A 20,947-nucleotide genomic window follows, 5' to 3' on the forward strand; every position below is an offset into this window, starting at 1 on the left:
TCCTTTATCAAAAATAAGGTGACCATATGTGCATGGGTTTATCTCTGGGCTTTCTATCCTGTTCCATTGATCTATATTTCTGTTTTTATGCCAGTACCATACTGTCTTGATTACTGTAGCTTGGTGTATAGTCTGAAGTCAGGGAGTCTGATTCCTCCACTCCATTTTTCTTTCTTAAGATTGCTTTGGCTATTCGGGGTCTTTTGTGTTTCTATACAAATTGTGAAAGTTTTTGTTCTAGTTCTGTGAAAAATGCCATTGGTAGTTTGATAGGGATTGCACTGAATCTGTAGATTGCTTTTGGTAGTAGAGTCATTTTCACAGTGTTGATTCTTCTAATCCAAGAACATGGTATATCTCTCCATCTGTTTGTATCATCTTTAATTTCATTCATCAATGTCTTATACTTTTCTGCATACAGGACTTCTGTCTCCTTAGGTAGGTTTATTCCTAGGTATTTTATTCTTTTTCTTGCAATGGTAAATAGGAGTGTTTCCTTAATTTCTCTTTCAGATTTTTCATTATTAGTGTATAGAAATGCAAGAGATTTCTGTGCATTAATTTTGTATCCTGCTACCTTACCAAATTCGTTGATTAACTCTAGTAGCTTTCTGGTAGCATCCTTAGGATTCTGTATGTATGATATCATGTCATCTGCAAACAGTGACAGCTTTACTTCTTCTTTTCTGATTTGGATTCCTTTTATTTCTTTTTCTTCTCAGATTGCTGTGGCTAAAACTTTCAAAACTATGTTGAATAACAGTGGTGAGAATAGGCAACCTTGTCTTGTTCCAGACCTTAGACGAAATGGTTTCAGTTTTTCACCACTGAGAATGATGTCGGCTGTGGATTTGTCATATATGGCCTTTATTATATTGAGGTAAGTTCCCTCTATGCCTACTTTCTGGAGGGTTTTTATCATAAATGGGTGTTGCATTTTGTTGAAAGCTTTTTCTGCATCTATTGAGATGATCATATGGTTTTCCTCGTTCAATTTGTTAATATCGTGTATCACATTGATTGATTTGCATATATTGAAGAATCCTTGCATCCCTGGGATAAACCCCACTTCATCTTGGTGTATGATCCTTTTAATGTGCTGTTGGATTCTGTTTGCTAGTATTTTGTTGAGGATTTTTGCATCTATGTTCATCAGTGATACTGGCCTGTAGTTTTCTTTCTTTGTGACATCTTTGTCTGGTTTTGGTATCTGGGTGATGGTGGTGGCCTTGTAGAATGAGTTTGGGAGTGTTCCTCCCTCTGCTATATTTTGGAAGAGTTTGAGAAGGATATAGGTGTCAGCTCTTCTCTAAATGTTTGATAGAATTTGCCTGTGAAGCCATCTGGTCCTGGGCTTTTGTTTGTTGGAAGGTTTTTAATCACAGTCTCAATTTCAGTGCTTGTGATTGGTCTGTTTACATTTTCTATTTCTTCCTGGTTCAGTCTTGGGAGGTTGTGCTTTTCTAAGAACTGGTTCATTTACTTCAGGTTGTCCATTTTATTGGCATATAGTTGCTTTTAGTAATCTTTCATGATCCTTTGTATTTCTGCAGTATCAGTTGTTACTTCTCCTTTTTCAGTTCTAATTTTTTTTTTAATCTTTTTTTTTCTAATTTTTTTGATTTGAGTCTTCTCCCTTATTTTCTTGATGAGTCTGACTAATGGCTTATCATTTTGTTTATCTTCTCAAAGAAACAGCTTTTAGTTTTATTGATCTTTGCTATTGTTTCCTTCATTTCTCTTTCATTTATTTCTGATCTGATCTTTATGATTTCTTTCCTTCTGCTAACTTTAGGGTTTTTTTGTTCTTCTTTCTCTAATTGCTTTAGGTGTAAGGTTAGGTTGTTTATTTGAGATGTTTCTTGTTTCTTGAGGTAGGATTGTTTTGCTATAAAATTCCCTCTTAGAACTGCTGTTTCTGCAACCCATTGGTTTCATTGTCATTTCTTTCTAAGTATTTTCTGATTTCCTCTTTGATTTCTTCAGTGATCTCTTGGTTATTAAGTAGCGTATTGTTTAGCCTCCATGTGTTTGCATTTTTTACAGACTTTTTCCTGTAATTGATATCTAGTCTCATAGTGTTGTGGTTGTAAAAGATACTTGATACGATTTCAATTTTCTTGAATTTACCAAGGCTTGATTTGTGACCCAAGATATGATCTATCCTGGAGAATGTTCCATGAGCACTTGAGAAGAAAGTGTATTCTGTTGTTTTGGGATGGAATGTCCTTTAAATATCAATTAAGTCCATCTTGTTTAATGTATCATTTAAAGGTTGTGTTTCCTTATTTATTTTCATTTTGGATGATCTGTTCATTGGTGAAAGTGGGTTGTTAAAGTCCCCTACTATGATTGTGTTACTGTCGATTTCCCCTTTTACGGCTGTTAGCATTTGCCTTATTATTGAGGTGCTCCTGTGTTGAGTGCATAAATATTTACAATTGTTATATCTTCTTCTTGGATTGATCCCTTGATCATTAGGTAGTGTCCTTCTTTGTCTCTTGTAATAGTCTTTATTTTAAAGTCTCTTTTGTCTGATATGAGAACTGCTACTCCAGCTTTCTTTTGATTTCCATTTGTATGGAATATCTTTTTCCATCCCCTCACTTTTAGTCTGTATGTGTCCCTAGGTCTGAAGTGGGTCTCTTGTAGACAGCATATATATGGGTCTTGCTTTTGTATCCATTCAGCCAGTCTGTCTTTTGGTTGGAGCATCTAATCCATTTACATTTAAGGTAATTATCGATATGTATGTTCCTATTACCATTTTCTTAATTATTTTGGGTTTGTTATTGTAGGTGTTTTCCTTCTCTTGTGTTTCCTGCCTAGAGAAGTTCCTTTAGCATTTGTTGTAAAGCTGGTTTGGTGACGCTGAATTCTCTTAGCTTTTGCTTGTCTGTTAAGGTTTTAATTTCTCCATCGAATCTGAATGAGATCCTTGCTAGGTAGAGTAATCTTGGTTGTAGGTTTTTCCCTTCCATGACTTTAAATATGTCCTGCCACTCCCTTCTGCGTTGCAGAGTTTCTGCTGAAAGATCAGCTGTTAACCTTATGGGGATTCCCTTATATGTTATTTGTTGTTTTTCCCTTGCTGCTTTTAATATTTGTTCTTTGTATTTAATTTTTTATAGTTTGATTAGTATGTGTCTTGGCGTATTTCTCCTTGGATTTATCCTGTATGGGACTCTCTGTGCTTCCTGGACTTGATTGACTAATTCCTTTCCCATATTAGGGAAGTTTTCAACTATAATCTCTTCAAATATTTTCTCAGTCCCTTTCTTTTTCTCTTCTTCTTCTGGGAGCCCTATAAATCGAATCTTGGTGTGTTTCATGTTGTCTCATTGGTCTCTAAGACTGTGCTCAATTCTTTTCATTCTTTTTTCTTTATTCTGCTCTGCAGTAGTTACTTCCACTATTTTATCTTCCAGGTCACTTACCTGTTCTTCTGCTTCAGTTATTCTGCTATTGATTCCTTCTAGAGAATTTTTAATTTCATTTATTGTGTTGTTCAGCATTGTTTGCTGTTTAGTTTTTCTAGGTCCTTGTTAAATGTTTCTTGTATTTTCTCCATTCTATTTCCAAGATTTTGCATCATCTTTACTATCATTACTCTGAATTCTTTTTCAGGTAGACTGCCTATTTCCTCTTCATTTGTTTGGTCTGGTGGGTTTTTACCTTGCTCCTTCATCTGCTGTGTGTTTCTCTGTCTTCTCATTTTGCTTAACTTACTGTGTTTGGGGTCTCCTTTTCACAGGCTGCAGGTTTGTAATTCCCATTGTTTTTGGTGTCTGCTCCCAGTGTCTAAGGTTGAATCAGTGGGTATGTAGGCTTCCTGGTGGAGGGGACTAGTGCCTGTGCTCTGGTGGATGAGGATGGATCTTGTCTTTCTGGTGGGCAGGACCACGTTGGGTGGTGTGTTTTGTGGTGTCTGTGACCTTATTATGATTTTAGGCAGCCTCTCTGCTAATGGATGGGGTTGTGTTCCTGTCTTGTTAGTTGTTTGGCATAGGGTGTCCAGCACTGTAGCTTGCTGGTTGTTGCATGGAGCTGGGTCTTAGCATTGAGATGGAGATCTCTGGGAGAGCTTTTACCGTTTGATGTTACTTGGAGCCGGGGGGTCTCTGGTGGACCAATGTCCTGAGCTCGGCTCTCCCACCTCAGAGCCACCGGCCTGACACCCAGTCAGAACACCAATATCCTGTCAGCCACAGGGCTTCAGTGTCTTTTTCATCCCCCCTCCTTTCAGCTTCCTTCTCTGCCCTCCCTCACTCCAGTCTTATTCTGAATGTTGGTTTCTGCCCATGGTGCTGATCAGATGTTTTCCTCATTTCTCCTCATCAAAGATAGTAGGACCAAGGTCAGATATAACAATTTTACCTTTCTTTGTAAATGTCACTGAAGGTTTAATCCTTTAGAAGAAGGATAAAGAGAGCACAATTATGGAGGGGTGTGAGTAGAGAGGTAGAAGGGAGAATGCTGATGACAAAGTATGCTAGTATTAGGATCCTCTAAATCTGGAGTCTTACCAAAGGTAAGCTTGGGGTCCAACACAGTAAACCCAGACTGGTATTTATTCACTCTTTCATTCATTTATATAAGTCAGTGCAAGATGCTGGGGATAAAATCAGCAAGAATGGGAATAAAGCAAGAGCCTCTGCTCTCACAGAGCTCACCTTCGACCTGGGAAGATGGAGTGATGGGGGAAGAACAAACATGGCTTCCGCCATCACTGAGTCAGGGATACCCCATTAAGGTTGACTTTGCCACAAAAGTTCCAGGGCTTTCCCCCAGTGATATATAACTATTTTCAAGTATGTGACGGTCTATCACACAGCAGAAGGATTAGACAATAGCAAGGGAGCTGCAAAGGGCAGAAGGCACGAGAGAATTATATAATAATTATAGATATTCACAGAGTCAGTTGCCTCAGGAAGTGTTTAAGGCTCTGAGCTCCTTGGTGTTTGGTGCTTTCTTTAAAATCTCCTTGGGAGATATAGAACTCAATGGGGAAGAAAGACAGGCCATCTCTGAAGGTACAGACCTGTCTGTCCCTCCATCCATCCTGGGACAGATATTTGGCAGCTCAGTGCTGCCTCTGGGTCCCAGCCATTTGTCCCTACTCCTAGGTAGATGGGTGGCTTCTGGCTCAGGGTTGGTTCCAGGACCTTGTCTTTCTCTGTGTCTGCCCATCTTGGGGCAGGTGTTTGCTCCAACCGAGAGCACCCATCCAGGCCCAGGCAGTGCCCTTGGCCTTCTAGAGGATGAAGCTGAGCTGATCCAGCTACATCTCCTTTTGTAGTTTTGTGATCTCCTGAAACGCTGGCTTCACATTCTGCCACACAGTCCTCGCTGGATGTAGCAGATGTAGGTGATGAAGTTGCATGCTGCAGTGATGCAGGCCCAAGAGGATGGTGAGATGTAGTCCTGACTATTGGAGTGACAGAGCCAAATGTGATAGTAGCAGGTGTGGGCACATACGTTGGCACTTGCACACTTGACTGTGGCTGCCTGCAAAGCCACAGGCTGGGTGGTGAGCGTGTTGTCCTCCAGAGTAGCCTGCACCAGCACCAGGAGATCCCACTTTGTGAAATCCAGGCAGGGGCCCACATCCTTATGGTACACCCTTCCCAGGAAGGAACAGGGCTTGTCCAGGGTGGGAAAGAACTCATGTCCACCTCCTTGTCATCCTAGTCCAGGGTGAGAGCATGTCCCACAGCAGGACACACAGCTGGGCAGATGGAGCTGCCAGTGCTCTGGGCCCTTGTGGGGTCCAGGCTTAGTGGGGCCAGGTGGAGCTCATGGTTGGGAGAGGCTGGTGTGGATATGATGACCGATGTCTTCAAGGCTGTCACTTCCACCTACGGCATGTCAGCCCATGCCTCCTTCAGCTGCTTTTCTGATCCCACCTACTTCATGTGGGCTTCTTACACCATCTTGTGGGCTCCCTCAGACAGGCTGGCCATCAGTAACTCCTCCAGCTCCTGTTCCAGGTGTTCCCACACCTCAAACAGCTGTTCATGGCCCTCATCTTTCAGCCTCAGCTCCTTCTGGGCAGTGTGAGCTCCTTCTTCAGGGCTCAAAGCCCCGCCCTTCTTGCAAATCTCCATGGAGATCCTGCAGGAATGCCTGTCAAGATCATTAGAGAAGCGCTACCTCCAGGGTTCATCATACTGAACAAGATCCTTTACTACTCCCAGATTCTGAGATCCTGAAAGTGAGACAACACACTGCCTCATTGCAGTCATTTCCTCTCATGTATACGTACCTTTTAATAAAATACTCAAAACGGTGCCTAAAATATATTAGGTGCTCAATAAATGCTATCCATTGTCATCGTTCTCACCATTATTTCCTCAGGGCTATTATAAACTAAAGAGCAGGGATTCCATAATAAACTTCATTAGACCCACATAGAACCTAACCCAGTAACTTTCAAATAGCAGATATGAAAAAAAAAGCGGCCTTAATAAAATGTGTTTTCCTTAGGATAGAATTTATTGTCATTTTAGATAGAGCTGTAAATTTTTACATAAATATTACACTGCTGATATTTCAAAGGAAATTTAATTCATTTAGGTCCTAGAAGGATTTTGAATAGGCTTCCACATACAAGTAGAAAAACCTGGGGTATAGCCTAAATATACATAAAGAATAAAATTTCTTATATATAAAGTGAAATAGGACTTCCCTGGTAGTGCAGTGGTTAAGAATCCGCCTGCCAGTGCAGCGGACACAGGTTTGATCCCTGGTCCGGGAAGATCCCACATGCTGCAGAGCAACTAAGCCCATGAGCCACAACTACTGAGCCTGCGTTCTAGAGCCCGTGAGCCACAACTACTGAGCCCGTGTGCCACAACTACTGAGCCCGTGTGCCACAACTACTGAAGCCTGCACGCCTAGAGTCCATGTTCCGCAACAAGAGAAGCCACTGCCATGAGAAGCCCGTGAACCACAATGAAGAGTAGCCCCCTCTTGCTGCAACTAGAGAAAGCCTGTGTGCAGCAACGAAGACCCAATGCAGCCAAAAATTAAAAAATAAAATTAAAATAAAATGAAATAAAACTACAGAGGAAGTTATCCATTCAGCTACAATTTTTCAATACAAATGTGTCACAATTTACAAATCTTAAAAGAGATGCACATAAACAACTGGGATTATTATGACACATTTTTTAGAAGAACTATGTCATCTGGCCCAAGATGCGAAAAATATACATCTCAAGATACCTGAATGAAATGATGGAGCAAGCCATGGGGATATCTGTGGAAATAGCATTCCCAGCCAAGTGAACTGTGAGTGCAAAGGCCCTGAGGCAGAAATGTGCTTTTAGGAACACTGAGGAAGCTAGCATGGCTGAAGCTGAGTGAGCAGTTTTTATGCTGCACTATAACGAGATAATACACCAGTTTCTGTTAAATCACCTACATAGGTACTGCAAGAAAATCTCATAATAAGGCATATTCTGGTATGTCCTGGCAAGTTTGTCCACCAAAAGTTAGTTTTATTAGTTAAGTTTTATTTAAAAGTTAAACATTTTATTAGAATTTATGACTGGGGGAAATATGGAGAGGATTCTCAGTCAAATACCAACCAGTACCCCAAGCTCAGCTGTCCACTGGCTGAGCTGATGCTGGGGAAAGACAAATCCAATTAACACCTATTCTAATGCCTCCGAGGAAGTGCTGGGTTTAGTCCCCATTCACAGCTTACACTGGGCATGGGCGTTTCATTAAGGAGAGCAGGGGATGTTGTGGGATAGCCAAGAAAGGCAGTGGTGCCCAAAACTCTTCCCCAGAGAGAGGAAGTGTTTATCTCTGCTACCTACAGCTGGAGCTCCTTCCTCACTCCTGGCAGACAACAAAATCCCTAATCCGACAAAATGAAATGTGGGCAAGTCTAAACATTTCCCTTTATCTTTTATCAAGATTTGAATTATCTGAACAGAGGCCTGTGAACTCTCTGAGAAACCCATCTCAATCCCCTGTACTGGGCAATGACTTCCACTTTCTAAAGATAAAGTAACAGAGAAAAGTCGTGTACAATAGGTTCAAAGGAAAGAGACAAATGAGAGAAATGAAATGCAATTCCCTTTACAAAATAGCCATAATTCAAGACTATCTTTATTTGATAGTCTCAAGAAGATTCAAAGTTACTCTGCACCTACTCATTCAATTCAAAAGATATTAAATGATAAGTGCTGGGGAAACAATGGGGAACAACACATACTGGTCCTGGTCCTCATCCTAGTGAGAAGGGCAGAAAATAAATAAGTAAATAACAAATAAATAGTTAAAAGTTATGAAAGGACTATGATACAGATAAAAAGGGTGCTGTGATAAAGACTAATGGGTAAAATAGTTTTTATATTATTTCATATAATACAGCAGCTAAATAATACTAGCAGCTAAAATTTCACGAGCACTTACAATGTACCAGGAAATTGCTACATGCTTTTTAGGAATTATCTCATTTGATTCTCACACATTATAATTGTACTATTTTATCTCCATTTTGTAGATGGAAAAAACAGGCACAGTAATTTTTTCAAAGTCATTCAAACGAACTCTAAGCCAGAGCCTGGAGCCCACACTCCTAACCATTTTGTGCATAAAGCTTGGAGCTTAAGGATGGGCAGAATAGCCCAGGTAGAGGGAATGGCAAGTTAAAAACTTCATGGTAGAAAAAGTCAGACATGTACCAGGAACTGAGAGAAGGCCAGAGTGAGGAAGAGAGTGCCCGTAGATGAAGCTGGATGTTAGGCTAGGCCAGAACATACAGGGAGACCTATAAGGGTTGGTAAAAGTTTGGATATTATTATAAACACAAAAGATTTTAAGCTGGAGAGTGGCATGATATAATTTGTAATTGTTTGTTTCCTCGTTTTTATTACAAGAACTGCCGAGTAGAAAACGAATTGGAAAGGGACAAGAATAGACTTAGAGTTAGGACATTATAACCATGACCAAGGTAACAGATGGTGGTAGCATATATAAGCAATTAAGGGTATCACATTAGGAAGGAAATCTCCAGTTTCTCAGGTCTTATCACTGAGCAAAACTTAAAATGTAGTAAATTATTAAATCTATGACTTCAGTACAAATAAATCATCCAATCTTCAATTTCTTCATCCACACAAAGGGGAAAATAAAACGTACCTCACAAGGTTGGTATGGAGATCAACTATAGTGTTATATGGAAAAGACCTACACAAGCACAATTTATCTTTGTATTATAAAATTTAGATCAAGCAAAATTAGATGTTCAAAATACATTGGCTGAAAAAATTAAAACTTTGATACAAAAAGTGTGGAATGAAGTGAGTAAAAAATCTAAAGCTCAATGAAAAATTTAAATATAAATAAAATTCTATATATCCAGCAGGTATTTGCTATAGCCTGAATGTTTGTGTCACCCAAAATTCATATGTTAAGTCCTGATACCCAATGTGATAATACCTGGATATGGGGCCTTGGGGAGGCGATTATGTCATGAGGATGGAGCCCTCATGAATGAGATTAGCACCCTTATAAAAGAGACCCCAGAAATCTTTGTTGACCCTTCTGCCATGTGAGGACACACTGAAAAGTCAGACATCTATGAACAGGAAGCAGGCCCTTACCAGAAACCAAATCTACTGGTGCCTTGATCTTGGACCTCCCAGCCTCCAGAACTATTGGAAATAAATTTCTGTTGGGTAAAAGCCACCCAGTCTATGGTATATTTTAATAACAGCCCAAATGGATTAAGATAGTACTCCACTGTGATAAAGTATAATACATGAATGTCACCAAACAACAAAAAAGTAAAAATCATAATAATAAACATTTAAATAGTGTGATATTTTCTGTAACTTTAACATTTGGGCCTCAATTATTTTCTTATTCATCAAGACATGCGGGGGTGGGGGGCAGGAACAAATGTTTTAAAATAAAAAAACACCATCAGACTTGGGATTTAAAAATATAAACACAAGGGACTTCCCTGGTGGCACAGTGGTTAAGAACCTGCCTGCCAATGCAGGGGACACGGGTTCAAGCCCTGGTCTGGGAAGATCGCACATGCCGCAGAGCAACTAAGTCCGTGCACCACAACTACTGAGCCTGTGCTCTATAGCCCGTGTGCCACAACTACTGAGCCCACGTGTCACAACTACTGAAGCCCGCAAGCCTAGAGCCCGTGCTCCGCCACAAGAGAAGCCACCGCAGTGAGACGCCCGCGCACCACAACGAAGAGTAGCCCCCACTCGCTGCAACTAGAGAAAGCCCGCACACAGCAACGAAAACCCAACACAGCCATAAATAAATAAATTTATCTTTAAAAATAATAAATAAAAATATAAACACGATATCTGCAAGTTGATTTTTTTTCAGATTACCAAAAATCAACAAGAATCAATGAGTTGAAGATTTATAAGGCATTATTTTGATTATTAAGCATATTCTCAGTACTAGTACTCCCAGGTAGTTAACATTGCCCTGGAGACTTTCCAGAGTACGCATTTCATGGAAAGGAGAAATGAAAATTTCTGTTTGCAATATAACATGAAAGAAGAAAGTTGTATTATAAAATAGATCTTTACAATATGGTAATTAAAATAGCTGCCAAAATGAACATTCAATTTATTGTTTTATCTCTTTTCCTTTGCATCTTGTAATAGCAGCTCAGTGGAAATAACCATTTCAGCCTCCAAATGAAATAAATTTGGATGATTAGAACCCAGTCAATTGCCATTGCACCCTACTACAAATGGAGAAAATAATACATTTAACTAAGCAGGGCACAAAAGTGCATAATGTCAGTCTCTATTCATGTCAGAACATCTGAAGTTCATCAATATAAATAATGTTTGTATCCATATCATAAACAAAGCATCAATATAATTTATGATCTTTGGAAATTTTACAATGTGAGATGGAAAAGCAGATGAATGCTTTTTAAACCAAAAGTTGGAAGAAATAATAGAAACAATTTCAGTAGATACTAGTATAATAATCTACATATACAACCTCTTCAATATTAGTAGAAACTGGGGATGGTTTCTGTAAACTTACTTTGCAAAAGGCTTTTTCCAAGCAGATTTATATAATATTCCCATTGTCCCTTGATAATACTGCTAAGGTGTTCTAAGATAAATATTAATAGTAATATTATATTGATGAATCACTGTACACATTAAAGCACTCACAGTGGCATGAGGTGGGTGTCAGGTGAGTTTAGATTTGATCATGACACTTGTCCCTAAATTTTTTGGCTTTATTAAAGGACTATCACAGAGACCCTACTCTATGAACTTCCAGGCACAGAAGAAAATTTACTGATCTCTAAAAACCCCACACTTTATCAAGCATCTGAAGATAACTTTTCCTCTTTATGGAATGCCCTCCACCTAATAATCTCCTATTCATTCCTCAAGATCCTTCACAAATAAAATCTCTTATGGAATCTCATTCCTTTGGACTCCAACAGCAGCTAAAGTGTGCTTCTGTAAGCACATCAAGCATTCTAGTATCAGTTCGCTACCTGTTTGTCTCTCCCGTTAGTACAGAAGCTCCGCAACAGCCATGACAGTCTCTATATCTAATACGTCTGCTGAATGAAAAATGAACAAAAGCACGTGGTCTACCCAGATGGAGTGGAGCAAGACTCTCACTTTCCTTGTTCTGAAGATATTTTGTTTAACACAGTTCAGGATCACATATGCTTTCTTTTGACAGATGCAAAACAAAAGGCTTTTTCAAGGCCCAACCCTTATTCACGTACATGACTACAATTCTTTCATTATACCTGAAAGCAAAATAGTCAAAATGGATAAGCAAAGGACTTTTAAACTTGACCTTGTTCAATTCAATCACTCTTTATAGCATGTTAAAATCTTTCAGGATATTGAAATGTTTAGTATATTAGTTATCCTTCCCATATCCCAAAGGCCTACCTGAGGCAACATAAATTTGCTATTTGCAATTGCTTAGCCCTACTTGTGACACTGAGAAGATGTATTTACTCAGCACTCACTGCTAATTACCAAGTTAGCAGGGTACAGAAGTCTAAATTGAAAATCATTTCCCTCAGATCTTAGCGAAAATTTTTCCATTGTCTTCTAGCATCTAATAATTTTGATGTTAAATGCCTTCTTGATTCATGTTCCTTGAGTAGATTGTTTTTTCCTTTATAATCTTTGAAGATATGCTCCTGATTCTTAGTGCTCTAAAATTTCACAATAATATATCTGTATGTATTTCTTTTTCTCTTTCATTGTGCTAACATCAAATAGGCTCTTCCAATATCCACAACTGAGGCATTTCATTTCCTAGAAATCCTTGTCTCCATTGGTTTTCTCTCCATCTTCACAACCCACTGCCCCAGTGTCACACCTTGCCTGATGAGCCTCTCATCAGAATCTGCAGTCTCTCTGAACCCTTTACATCAGCACTTCATTCATTCTCTGACCACCACCTTTTGTTCTTCTGGTTCACTTGCTCTATAACTCCTACTACTTCACTTCTTCAACCTTATCAAGGCTTGTGATCCATTGAACCCATTAAATTCTTACCATGTATCAGTTTTCTCTACTTTATTTCTCTTAGATTTGGTAGTCCATTATTACAATGATTCTCATAAAAATATTTTACCTGAAATTCTCTGTTTCAAAATCCCAGCCCTGACTTTAGTTGCTTGGATACTGATAAACAAATCACTGCCAGGCAAAATCGTCTAAGGATGACTGGCTTCACTTCAAAATTCAGGATCTCAGACTTCAACATTGCCTTATATTTCATGAGTTTGCTTTCTTATTCTTCAAGACATCAGTGTCATGCCTTTTCTTTTTCAAATTTAGACATCATCAAAGCTCCCCTATCTTTCCGTCAACAAATCTACAAAATCTCCCTGGACCTACATCTTGTCACAGTAAAGTTACAAAGGCCTGTCCTTCAATTCTCCTCACCCTCCAGGCTCTGCATCCCACCCCTTCTCTCCTTCTAAAGGACTTCATTACTTTGTGATCCCCTTCTTCCTGATCATCAGCCTCTCCCATTAATTCAATCATTTCAATTGCTATTCAAACATGTTCTAATACTGCTCATTTAAAAACAAAACCCACAACTCCTTCCAGCTACATTTTACTTCTGAATTACTGAGTTTGGTTGTCCAATTCTTACTGAAAATGCTAGATACTAATTTAGAGTGTGTAATACTAGACACTCTAAATTTATCCTTGGATTAAGCTGCAGCTTAGACTGCACTGCTTTGGGCTCATACAGAATTATACCTAGTAATTGTGTTTCGTCAATTATTTTTAAAGCTTTATGAAATCTGTTACTCATAAACTATAATTATATAAGTATAACGATTATAAGAATAAGCTATGGAGACATTATTGAAGAAGCTATCTTTATGATATTCAGAAGAGGAACTTCATCCTGGACCCAGCATCAGTAAAGGCTGTGCATCTCCTGAACAATTGATTTGATTTGATCTTTTGAACATTCTGAAAATTGGAACTAAAATGCCTTCTTGTTATTTTTAGACTGCTAGCATCTTATTGATTCTGCAGTATAATCTTTTTCTTATCTTTATTAATTTCCTGCTCTTATTTTGTCTCTCTGTTCCTTCAACTGTTTACTTTCTCCTTTCATATTTTGGAAATTTTTATAATTTATATATATACTTTAAATCCTTTAAAAAAAAGTGGAACAAGGCAAAGTACAAATAGATATAGTAGAGAAAAAGACAAAAACAGATATGTAAGAAAGATCAAGAAAAGTATGGAGACAAAAGGGGCAGGAAGGAAGAGGGAGAGAGAGGAGGTAGTGTCTGTTGTGTGAGGTAATAAATCACAAAGTGGATCTGGATCTTAAGAGAGTGCCATGGCAGGAATATATAAGTATTTAGTCAATAGCATATTTCTTCTGAAATTTCATTGTACTGAATCAGTAAAAATAATTGACTTCCATGTAGAAATATTTTATAATTCTGATTATAAAAATATTTGATTTCATAAAATGTGACCTACTGGTTATTTTTAACAAGTTTATAGAGGTATCACTGATACACAAAGAATGTACATATTTAATATACACAGTTTGATGAATTTGGACATATGTATATACCTGTAAAACTATCACTACAATCAATAATATACATAATTAGTAATGTAATATACATACATATATACATATATTAGTATATATTACATACATATATTAGTAATATAATATACATACATTAAAAAGTAATATACATATCCATCACCTGTCTTATTATTTTCAATTTAGGTCTGTGGAAATCATTTTCAGAAATTTCGCTAGTGTAGAGTATTTTTCCTACATATTTTTATGTTCAATGCATTGGGATTTTTCAGAATTCACATAATAAACTCTAATTACATTGAATCATTACTCTACTTTCTGAAATTAAAAACTTATTCAGCTCCCCAGAGGAGGTGACTGGATACCTGAGCCAAAGAGCTGCATTCACTTTTCTCTTGTCTGCTCTGACTGATCTACACCAAATTGAACTAAAATTACCGCATAGCACACTTCAAGACTGGTTGATTATCAAGCAGGTTTTAAAACCCACATAAAACACTATCCAGGATCAAAGGACAACTACATATGACATATGTAGCATTTGACTGTTTGCTAGGGAAAAAATAGTGGGTTCTTTCCATATGTAGGGTTTTTCTGTCCATGCAGATTTCAAGACAAAAGATTGTGTGACTTTCATAAAAAAGAAAAATGCCAAACAAATTGGATACAAATTACTTCATTCCTTTCTTGGGTATGAATGCACTGATAGAGCAGTAGGGAGCACCAATATCTGCCTAGACTCTGGAAAATGGTACTTCCTTATTTTTTTTATTGGAGTATAATTGCTTTACAATGTTGTGTTAGTTTCTGCTGTACAATAAAGTGAATCAGCTATATATATACATATATCCCCTCCCTTATGGACTTCCCTCCCCTGCTGCATCCCACCCAGCTAGGTCATCACAGAGCACCAAGCTGAGCACCCTGTGCTATACAACAGGTTCCCACTAACTATCTATTTTACACATGGTAGTGTATTGATGTCAAACCTAATCTCTCAATTCATCCCACCCTCCCCTCCCCCACCGTGTCCACACGTCCATTTTCTACGTCTGCGTCTCTAACTCCTGCCCTGCAACTAGGTTCATCAGTACCATTTTTCTAGATTCCATATACATGCGTTAATATACGGTATTTGTTTTTCTCTTTCTGACTTCCTTCACTCTGTATGACAGTCTCTAGGTCCATCCACATCTCTACAAATGACCCAATTTCATTCCTTTTATGGCTGAGTAATATTCCATTATATATAGGTACCACATCATCTTTATCCATTCATCTGTCAATGGACATTTAGGTTGTTTCCATGTCCTGGCCATTATAAGTAGTGCTGCAATGAACATTGGGGTACATGTGACTTTTTGAATTATGGTTTTGTTAGGGTATATGACCAGTAGTAGGATTGCTGGGTCATATGGTAGTTCTATTTTTAGTTTTTTAAGGAACCTCCATACTGTTCTTCTCCACAGTGGCTGTATCAATTTACATTCCCACCAACAGAGCAAGAGGGTTCCATTTCCTCCACACCCTCCCCAGCATTTATTGTTTGTAGATTTTTTGATGAAGACCATTCTGACCGGTGTGAGGTGATACCTCATTGTAGTTTTGATTTGCATTTCTCTAATAATTAGTGATGTTGAACATCTTTTCATGTGCCTCTTGGCCATCTGTATGTCTCCTTTGGACAAATGTCTATTTAGGTCTTCTGCCCATTTTTTGATTGTGTTGTTCGTTTTTTTTTTTTAATTTATTTTTGGCTGCATTGGGTCTTCGTTGCTACAAGGGGCTTTTTCTAGTTGCAGCGAGCGGCGGCTACTCTTCCTTGTGGTGCACGGGCTTCTCATTGCAGTGGCTTCTCTTATTGTGGAGCATGGGCTCTAGGCACGTGGGCTTCAGTAGTTGTGGCAGGCAGGCTCAGTAGTTCTGGCTCTCGGGCTCTAGAGCACAGGTTCAGTAGTTGTGGTGCACAGGCTTAGTTGTTCCATGGCATGTGGGATCCTCTGGACTAGGGCTGGAACCTGTGTCCCCTGCATTGGTAGGCAGATTATTAACCACTGTGCCACCAGGGAAGCCCTGTTTGTTTTTTTGATATTGAGCTGCATGAGCTGCTTGTAAATTTTGGAGATTAATCCTTTGTACATTGCTTCATTTGCAAATATTTATTTCCATTCTGAGGGTTGTGTTTTCATCTTGTTTATGGTTTCCTCTGCTGTGCAAAAGCTTTTAACTTAATGAGGTCTCATTTGCTTATTTTTGGTTTTATTTTCATTACTCTAGGAGGTGGGTCAAAAAAGGTCTTGCTGTGATTTAAGTCAAAGTGTGCTTTTCTGATGTTTTCCTCTAAGAGTTTTAGAGTGTCCGGTCTTACATTTAGGTCTTTCATCTATTTTGAGTTTATTTTTGTGTATGGTGTTAGGGAGTGTTCTAATTTCATTCTTTTATATGTAGCTATCCAGTTTTCCTAGCACCGCTTATTGAAGAGGATGTCTTTTCTCCATTGCATATTATTGCCTCCTTTGTCATAGATTAGGTGACCATATGTGCATGGGCTTATCTCTGGATTTTCTATCCTGTACCATTGATCTATATTTCTGTTTTTGTGCCAGTACCATACTGTCTTGATTACTGTAGCTTTGTAGTATAGTCTGAAGTCAGGGAGTGTGACTCCTCCAGCTCCATTTTTCTTTCTCAGGATTACTTTGGCTATTCAGGGTCTTTTGTGTTTCCATACAAATTGTAAAATTTTTGTTCTAATTCTGTGAAAAATGTCATTGGTAATTTGATAGGGATTGCACTGAATCTGTAGATTGCTTTGGGTAGTAGAGTCATTTTCACAATATTGATTCTTCCAATCCAAGAACGTGGTATACTCTCCATTTGTTTGTGTCATCTTTGATTTCGTTCATCAGTGCTTTATAGTTTTTTGAGTACAGGTCTTTTCCCTCCTTAGGTAGATTTATTCCTAGGTATTTTATTCTATTTGTTGTAATGGTAAATGGGATTGTTTCCTAAATTTCTCTTTCTGATCTTTTGTTGTTAGTGTATAGGATTGCAAGAGATTTCTGTGCATTAATTTTGTATCCTGCAACTCTACCAAATTCATTGATTAGTTCTAGTAGTTTTCTGGTGACATCCTTAGGATTTTCCATGCATAGCAACATGTCATCTGTAAACAGTGAGAGTTTTACTTCTTCTTTTCCAATTTGTATTCCTTTTATTTCTTTTTCTTCTCTGATTGCTGTGGCTAGGACTTCCAAAACTATGTTGAATAATAGTAGTGAGAGTGGACATCCTTGTCTTCTTCCTGATCTTAGAGGAAATGTTTTCAGTTTTTCACCATTGAGAATGATGTTTGCTGTGGGTTTGTCATATATGGCCTTTCTTATGTTGAGACAGGTTCCCTCTATGCCCACTTTCAGGAGATTTTTTATCATAAATGGTGTTGAATTTTGTCAAAAGATTTTTCTGCATCTATTGAGATGATCATATGGTTTTTAGTTTTTAATTTATTAATATGGTGTATCACATTGATTGATTTGCATATATTGAAGAATCCCTGCATACCTGGGATAAATCCCACTTGATCATGGTGTATGATCTTTTTAATGTGTTGTTGGATTCTGTTAGCTAGTATTTTGTTGAGGATTTTTCGTCTATGTTCATCAGTGATATTGGTCTGTAATTTTCTTTTTTGGTGATATCTTTGTCTGGTTTTGGTATCAGGGTGATGGTGGCCTTGTAGAATGAATTTGGGGTGGTCCTCTGCAATTTTCTGGAAGAGTTTGAGAAGGATAGATGTTAGCTCTTCTCTAAATGTTTGATAGAATTCACCTGTGAAGTTACCTGGTCCTGGACTTTTGTTGGTTGGAAGATTTTTAATTACAGTTTCAATCTCATTACTTGTGACTCGTCTGTTCATATTTTCTGATTCTTCTTGGTTCAGTCTTGGAAAGTTGTACCTTTTCAAGAATTTGTCCAGTTCTTCCCAGTTGTCCATTTTATTGGCATATAGTTGCTTTTAGTAGTCTCTTAGGATGCTTTGTATTTCTGTGGTGTCAGTTGTAATTTCGCCTTTTTTCATTTCTAATTTTATTGATTTGAGTCCTCTCCCTTTTTTTCTTGATGAGTCTCACTAAAGGTTTATCAAGTTTATCTTCTCAAAGAACCAACTTTTAGTTTTATTGATCTTTGTTATTGTTTTCTTTGTTTCTCTTTCATTTATTTCTGATCTGATCTTTATGATTTCTTTCCTTCTGCTAACTTTGCTTTATCTTTGTTCTTCTTTCTCTAGTTGCTTTAGGTGTAAGGTTAGATTGTTTATTTGAGATTTTTCTTGTTTCTTGAGGTGAGATTGAACTGCTATAAATTTCCCTCTTAGAACTGCTTTTGCTACGTCCCATAAGTTTTGGGTCATCATGTTTTCATTGTCATTTGTTTCTAGATATTTTTTTATTTTGCCTTTGATTTCTTCAGTGATCTCTTGGTTATTTAGCAGTGCACTGTTTATCCTTCATGTGTTTGTGTTTTTTACAGTTTTTTTCCTGTAATTGATTTCTAATCTCATAGCGTTGTGGTCGGAAAAGATGCTTGATACGGTTTCAACTTTCTTAAATTTTCCGAGGCTTAATTTTGACCCAAGATGTGATCTATCCTGGAGAATGTTCCGTGTGCACTTGAGAAGAAAGTGTATTCTGTCGCTTTCGGGTGGAATGTCCTATAAATATCAATTAAATCTATCTGGTCTATTGTGTCATTTAAAGCTTGTGTTTCCTTATTTATTTTCTGTCTGGATGATCTGTCTTTTGGTGTAAGTGGGGTGATAAAGGTCCCCACTATTATTGTGTTACTGTTGATTTTCCCTTTTAAGGTTATTAGCATTTGCCTTTTGTATTGAGGTGCTCCTATGTTGGGTGCATAAATATAATTGTTATGTTTTCTCCTTGGATTGATCCCTTGATCATTATATAGTGTCCTTCCTTATCTCTTATAATAGTCTTTATTTTAAAGTTTATTTTATCTAATATGAGTATTGCTACTCCAGCTTTCTTGTGTTTTCCATTTGCATAGAATATCTTTTTCCATCCCCTCACTTTCAGTCTGTATGTGTCCCTAGATCTGAAGTGGGTCTCTTGTAGACAGCATATATACGGGTCTTGTTTTTGTATCCATTCAGCCAGTCTGTGTCTTGGTTGGAGAATTTAATCCATTTACATTCAAGGTAGTTATTGATATGTCTGTTCCTATTACCATTTTCTTAATCGTTTTGAGTTTGTTTTTGTGGGTCTTTTTCTTCTCTGTGTTTCCCACCTAGAGAAGTTCCTTTAGCATTTGTTGTAAAGCTGGTTTGGTGGTGCTGAATTCTCTTAGCTTTTGCTTGTCTATAAAGCTTTTGATTTCTCCATCGAATCTGAGTGAGATCTTTGCTGGGTAGAGTAATCTTGGTTGTAGGTTTTTCTCTTTCATCACTTTAAATACATCCTGCCACTCCCTTCTGGGCTGCAGAGTTTCTACTGAAAAATCAGCTGATAACCTTATGGGGATTCCCTTGTTTGTTATTTGTTGCTTTTCCCTTGCTGCTTTTAATATTTTTTCTTTGAATTTAATTTTTGTTAGTTTGATTAATACGTATCTTGGTGTGTTTCTCCTAGGGTTTATCCTGTATGGGACTCTGCACTTCCTGGACTTGGGTGGCTATTTCCTTTCCCATGTTAGGAAAGTTTTCGATTATAACCTCTTCAAATATTTTCTCAGACACTTTCTCTTTCTCTTCTTCTTCTGCGACCCCTATAATTTGAATGTTGGTGTGTTTAATGTTGTCCCAGAGGTCTCTGAGACTGTCCTCAATTCTTTTCATTCTTTTTTCTTTATTCTGCTCCTCAGCAGTTATTTCCACCATCCTATCTTCCAGCTCACTTATTTGTTCTTCTGCCTCAGTAATTCTGCTATTGATTCCTTCTAGTGTATTTTTCATTTCAGATATTGTGTTGTTCATCACTGTTTGTTTGTTCTTTAGTTCTTCTAGGTCTTTGTTAAACATTTCTTGCATTTTCTCAATCTGTGCCTCCATCCTATTTCCTAGATTTTGGATCATATTTACTATCATTACTCTGAATTCTTTTTCAGGTAGTTTGCCTATTTCCTCTTCATTTATTTGGTCTTGTAGGCTTTTACCTTGCTCCTTTGTCTGTAACATATTTGTTTGTCATCTCATTTTTTTTGATGGGTGGGGCTGTGTTCATGTCTTACTGGTCGTTTGGCCTGAGGCATCCAGCACTGGAGTTTTCAGGCAGTTGGGTAGAGCCGGGTCTTGGTGCCGAGATGAGAACTTCTGGGAGACCTCACTCCGATGAATATCCCCTAGTGCCTGAGGTTCTCTGTTAGTCCAGCAGTTTGGACACAGCTCTCTCACCACAGGAGCTCAGGCCTGCCCACCCCCCCAGCCTGGGAATCAAGATCCTGCGAGCCACGTGGTGCAGCAAAATAAAAAAAAGGAGCAGTACAATAACAAAGAATAAAAAATAAAGTAAAATTAGAAAAATAAAAAATCTTTAGAAAAAATAAAGATATAAATGCAACAACAACAACAAGGTAAAACAGAACCATAGGGACTTCGCTGGTGGCCCAGTGGTTAAGACTCCATGCTCCCAATGCAGGGGGTCGGGGTTCGATCCCTGGTCGGAGAACTAGATCCCACATGCATGCCACAACTTAACATGCTGCAATGAAGATCCGGTGTGCCACAACTAAGACCCAGTGCAGCCAAAATAAATAAACATGAAAAAAAAAAAAAAACAACAGAACCACACCTTAAAAAAAAAAAAAAAGGCTGGAAAAGGTCTTGGCTGTGGGGGCGGGGCTT

General features: G+C 38.1%; 1 protein-coding gene and 1 pseudogene across 6 annotated transcripts in view; both read right to left on the reverse strand.

Moving 5' to 3' along the window:
* Window positions 1–20,947, reverse strand: part of BBS9 (Bardet-Biedl syndrome 9) — a 465,641-nt gene that overhangs the window by 222,451 nt on the left and 222,243 nt on the right. The gene's annotated exons all lie outside the window — the stretch shown is intronic.
* On the reverse strand, window positions 5,255–6,107 carry LOC114236848 (guanine nucleotide exchange factor for Rab-3A-like; annotated as a pseudogene).

Source organism: Balaenoptera acutorostrata, chromosome 7 (assembly GCF_949987535.1).
Source record: "Balaenoptera acutorostrata chromosome 7, mBalAcu1.1, whole genome shotgun sequence".
Classification (NCBI taxonomy): Eukaryota; Metazoa; Chordata; class Mammalia; order Artiodactyla; family Balaenopteridae; genus Balaenoptera; species Balaenoptera acutorostrata.